Raw genomic sequence first — 5,727 nt, forward strand, 5'->3', positions numbered from 1 at the left:
TAGAAAATCACCCTCCCACATCTTAAAAAGTTTCTAAATATAAACTAGTATTTGTAAGAAGCCTAGCTGACTGGCTTTGAAAGACAAAAGGAAAAATAGGTCTTATAAAGGGTTACTTTTCTTACTGCTTTTTACATTTGGAGGGAAGTGAAAAGGCATCATGACAGTTATATCCTTGCTAAATACATGGTACTAAATCCAGATTTCTTTTCTCTTTGTACTTTGGCTTGCAGGGTTTGGGGTGTTTTTTTTTTTTTTTAATATATTCAAAAAAGTGAGAACACAGCAGCAGGCCTGTCATTCCTGTGGGAGTTGGAAAAGGAGCTTCTCCTGTCTGGTTGGTGGAGAAGAGGACCTGCTTAAGCAAATGGCACCGAGCCCAGCTTTCTTGGAACCAGCAGATGAACAGCAGGGTTGCCAAAAGGATGCACAATAACAAGCTCCAATCTACACAACACCTGGCCTATACAAACCAGGTCATTATGAACCTGATCCAACCTGTCATTCACCTTGTTGTGCTATTCCCATATTGGTTTGCAGAACTTTTCCATAAAAGATGAGGGTCTCCTTGGTCTTATTTGCAGTTCTCACTTTCAGGTTTTCGTCGATTTTTACTTGAGCACCACTTGGGAGAATCCGCAACATCCCTGGAGATGACAGGAGCAGGAATGAAGAAATGCAGCATCTGAATGTTAGATGAGGCAGGAGAAGAACCGGAGGCAGCCTGGGAATTGAGAAGCACTCCACTGCCCATACTAGGTTAAGTATTCCTTTTTCTTTAACAGATGCTATGCTCTTCCAAATATCTTTAATGAACTTTTAAACAAACAGGCCCCTGTAGATGTACTTGAGCTCTTGAAATTACAGTTGACCAATGCTCAAGCATTCACAATACAGATAATCCCCGGGTTATGAGCATTCCCTTAGTGAATGTTTGAACTTACATGATAAGCGCCTCCTAGTGTTTCCGAAACCATAAATCTTGCGCCACCATGGCAGTTATTCACCCTTACAAACAACCGCAGAGGCTCTGCAACATTTGTCCTGCACATTGCCAGCAGAAATGGAGCATCTGAGTGGTGGATCTTCCCCTCAGAAGCCCCGTTCAGGCAGCCAGAGGCCTCCCCTGGCCCATTGAAGGCTGAAATGGAGCTTCTAAAGGGTGAATCCACCCTCGGGGGGACAGAGGCTCCATTTCAGCCTGCAACGGGCCATGGGAGGCCAGCGGAGGGACGAATGGAGGGTTAGATCTGGCCCCTGGAGGCTCCATTTTGGCCTGCAATGGGTCAGGGAAAGCCTACAGAGGCCAAACAGAACTGCTGAGGGGCGCACACACTGAGAGGCTGGAGAGGAGACTGCTTGCTAGATCTTCACAAGGTAAGTGACCTGGTGCGGCAGGTTGGGGCGAAAGCAATTGTGGGGAGCATGAGGTATTTCAGTGGGTCAGGGAGGCCTGGGGTTCAGTAGGCAGGTGGCCTGTTCCATCAGTAGGCTCCCCATGGCCTTCCCCACCCTGAAATACCTCATGTGCACTTAACGAGCCTCACATTCAATTAGCAAATGCATGGGCGAAAGGAGGGAGTGATCTCATTCAAGGAACGAGATTCACTCCCACGAATCCTCGGGTTACAAATGGAATGGGCAGGCTCCATTACATTCGTAACTTGAGGACTACCTGTATAAGAATGGGGAAGGCCTGATAAGTATATCGGCTGACCTGGGGTGCTCCCAAAATTGCATCTGTAACACAAGTCTGTATAACTCTATGAAGAATGTGCTAACACCACATCTATGGTCAGATACGGAATATGGATGCATACTGCAGTTTAGTTGACCAGGGGATACTTAGTAGCAGATCTACTAAGCAGCTCTTCCCTGTTTATCTGTTGTTAGTCCATCCATTAGAGATCAGCTGCTTTCTCAGAGAAAAAGAGAAGAGCTTTGGTAGTACAGTGGTCTAAGGCACCCTGTTATTAAGCTGGTTATTAAGACCAGCTGCCTGCAATTACTGCAGGTTCGAATCTCGCCAAGGCTCAAGGTTGACTCAGCCTTCCATCCTTTCTAAGGTAGGTAAATTGAGGACCCAGTTGTGGGGGCAATAAGCTGACTTTGTATAAATATACAAAAGGATGAAGGCTATTGCTGAGCACATTGTAAGCCGCCCTGAGTCTCCGGAGAAGGGCGGCATATAAATCAAAAAAATTTTTTTAAAAAATCTGGACCTTCAAAACTGACATACACTCAATAGGTACAACCTGCACACAGCATTGTTCTATTGCATGACATTAAAAGAAGTTGCTAGCCTGCTCAGATAATTGGTTAAATTAGATATTGTGGGTAATGTTCTATATTTCATGCATTATAGTAGCATCTCATGGTTTCCCTGTGTTACCGCTACATGAATAAATTATCAATCCATTTACTTAGAAAAAAAATAGGCAAAATCTTGATTTGATGGACTAATGGGAGGAGGGATAATTAGGCCAGAATATCTTTCCACCTGATGCCTCATTGACATTTCCCAAATCCTGAACTGAGAATTTGGTGTGAATTCTTTCAAAGGAATTCCCCATAGAAAATGTAAAAATGGTGCTGCTTAGAAAAAAAATTCTCTCTCCCCACAACTTACCTTCCACCTCAACCAATTTTCCCCCCTTTCTTTTCCAAACTAAGTTTCTCCTTCTCCTTTATTTTTTGTGCAAAAGATAAGCTGTGCTCAGTACTTCCCTTTTGCATTTGTGCATATATCTGAAACTGTATCTTTCAACTTCTTGCTTTCTTTGCTCCTGCAAGAAGCCTTGATCATACATTCTCCACTTTTCTTTGAATTCATCCTTTCTCTTGTGGAAATGAATATATTAAGTTCCCTGCAGACTAATAACTGCTGAAGATCTCTATGGTAGCCTGTAGACAGTTAATAATTACTTTTGAATACCAAGTGATTATTTCATTGTCCTGTATGCCATTAACCCAAATATTATTGAATAATTTGTACGGCTTGCACATTAATTATAGTTTCATTTTTAGATCCCCTGAATGTATAAGCTTGTTCACTATCCTGTTCTGGGATGCCCTGCTGGACCAGATCAATTTTGTCCAGCATTTTGTGTCACAAGTGATCAACTGGCTATATCTGGAAAGATCACAAACTGGGACTGGAGGGTGATAAGTATCCTTGAACCATTGTTTCTAGCATGTCTGTGTGTCAAGAACAGCCATCACTAATAGTCCAATCATTCACGTGTATGTCAGTCTTCTTTTAAAACCACCCAACTGGCTTCTATGACTATAACTGCTAACAACAAATTCCAATTTAACTATGCACAGTGATGTGAAAAAGTATTTCCTGTTCTTGATCCTGAATCTCCTTGCATTTCGTTTTAAGAAATGAACTCAATTTTTAACATTGGGAAAGGTGAAAAAATGTGGAGAGATGGTGTTTCCATATTAGCTGTCATCCATTATTTTATTATCTCTGTCATCTCTCTCCTTGCCCTCTTTTGTCTCAACCTAAAGAGAGAGAATTGTCATTCTAGCTTTGACCCATCTTTCTTTACAGGCACTGATTAGTACACTGATACTGTACCCTATATTTAAATATTCATGAAATTAATATACATATGCATTATATCAGATAAAATTGTACAAAAGCTGTATACATTGGGCCAATCTGTGTAGGTTTGGATAAGTATGCAACTCGCCCACTTTAATTAAAATCTTTTGAAAAATACAAGATTTTTTTTAATCTATATCTAATTAAAACAGATAACAATTTGGGGGAGGGGAAACAAATGGAGAAAAATTGAAATAATTGTTTTCCCATTCCTAAGCCTTCTTTCCACTATTTACATTTTAGTGATATCATTTTAATGCATGTTTCAATCATGATTTTGCTATGCCATAGTAATATTATACCAAAAAAAAAAAGCTTGTAGCTAAGTATTTGTCATATACAGTACATGTGGTTTTCGATTTACAATAGGTGACTATTCAAGGCTACAGTGGTACTGAAAAAAGTGACTTATGACCATTTTTCACACTTACAACCATTGCCGCATACGATCAAAATTCAGGCACTTGGCAACTGGAATGTATTTATGACGGTTGCAGTATCCCCGGGTCATGTTTTGTGACCTTCTGATAAGCAAAGTCAATAGGGAAGCCAGATTCACTTAACAACCCTGCTACTAACTTAAAAGCTGTAGTGATTCACTTAACAACTGTTACAAGAAAGGTTGTAAAATGGAGCAAAATTCACTTAACATCAACAGAAATTTTAGGCTCAATTGTGGTTGTAAGTCAAGGACTACCTGTACATTGCAAATAAAGGGGAAATTCCTTTGGATTTTCTTGTACCTGCTTTTATTTTGATTTAATATTTCTGGAACCCCTTCCCAAATCCCCAGCATACTATGCAAAGTATTCTTAAGAAACTATGCATGAATCGCAAGCAATCTGGCTACACATGTGTGAACTGCTTTCTTTGAGCGATTGACAGGTTCAGAAATATTATGAGTCATTCTAGCAGCTCAACCAATCAATTTGGAGATTGCATCACCACGAATGAAATACAATAGCTCACCATGTAATTGTTTTAATTTCCTTTTTCTAGCCAGTCACTGATCACGACCTGTAATAATGCCTCCAATGTTATGTTTTGAATGGAATATAATGAAAGGATTGGGACTGGGATTTAGATTGCATTTGTGAAATAATGGGGAAAGATTCAAATTATAACATGTGGTTTAATACTCCAGACAGCTTCCTTTCCCCCAAGAAAAGCAGCACTTCTGTTCTCTAAGAGCTTCCTTGATTAAACCAACCAGTACTTCAAAGTAAGAGAAGGCGTCACACATGCTATGGTGTTGGTATGGAGAGCTATTTTAATTTGAATGAAGGCCCTTTCATCAACCCCTTATATTCTCATGTAGCTCAAGAGTGCCTCCTTGAGGTTTGGAAAGTTTTAGGAATTATTTTGTTTGGCACTTATAGTGTTAATGATTAAGTCAGGATTTTTTTTTAAAAAAAAATCTGTAAGATACAGGACCCTTGTAAAAATAAATAATATGGGACTGCCATGTCCCATATTACAATGTAGTATATCCTACCACATTGCTCAAATGAAATCAGCAAAGCCTTCCATGCAAAATATTTGCAGACTTGACTTTCAGGACTGCATGTACTGTACTGAATGGCATCATTAATGCATTTGAGTAAGTGCTCATCAAATGATCCCTTCTGATAGTATGTCTCTGAGAAGGTTGAAGCATTTTGTTTGTGCATGTGAGTACTTTTCAGAGCAGAAATCTGACCTGAGCAATAGTTAGTGAAGCAGGTTGTATGCAGTGGTGGGTTTCAAAAATGTTTACTACCGGTTCTGTGAGTGTGGCTTGGTGGGCATGACATGGTTTGGTGGGCGTGGCTTGGTGGGTGTGGCAGTAAAATCTCCATACCCTCCCCACTCCAGGAGAAGGATACTGCAAAATCCCCATTTCCTCCCAATCAGCTGGGACTCAGGAGGCAGAGAATAGATGGGGGGCGGGGCCAGTCAGAATTTTTATTACCGATTCTCCAAACTACTCAAAATTTCCGCTACCGGTTCTCCAGAACTGGTCAGAACCTGCTGAAACCCACCTCTGGTTGTATGACAGAAGAAAATTAATTGGAAGCTGTCCAGAGTCACTTTGTAGAATAAAATGGGTGGTGTATAAATTTAATAAACAAATA

The 5,727-nt window shown here is 40.4% G+C and overlaps 1 long non-coding RNA gene across 1 annotated transcript; it reads left to right on the plus strand.

Moving 5' to 3' along the window:
- Positions 1–233: 233 nt before the first annotated feature.
- On the plus strand, positions 234–3,728 carry LOC148116572 (uncharacterized). The gene is made up of 2 exons (XR_015731110.1): positions 234–476; positions 598–3,728. It is a non-coding gene; the product is annotated as an uncharacterized LOC148116572 (long non-coding RNA).
- The last annotated feature ends 1,999 nt before the right edge of the window (positions 3,729–5,727 follow it).

Source organism: Pantherophis guttatus, chromosome 1 (genome assembly GCF_059756535.1).
Source record: "Pantherophis guttatus breed Tessera chromosome 1, ASM5975653v1, whole genome shotgun sequence".
NCBI classification, from domain to species: Eukaryota; Metazoa; Chordata; class Lepidosauria; order Squamata; family Colubridae; genus Pantherophis; species Pantherophis guttatus.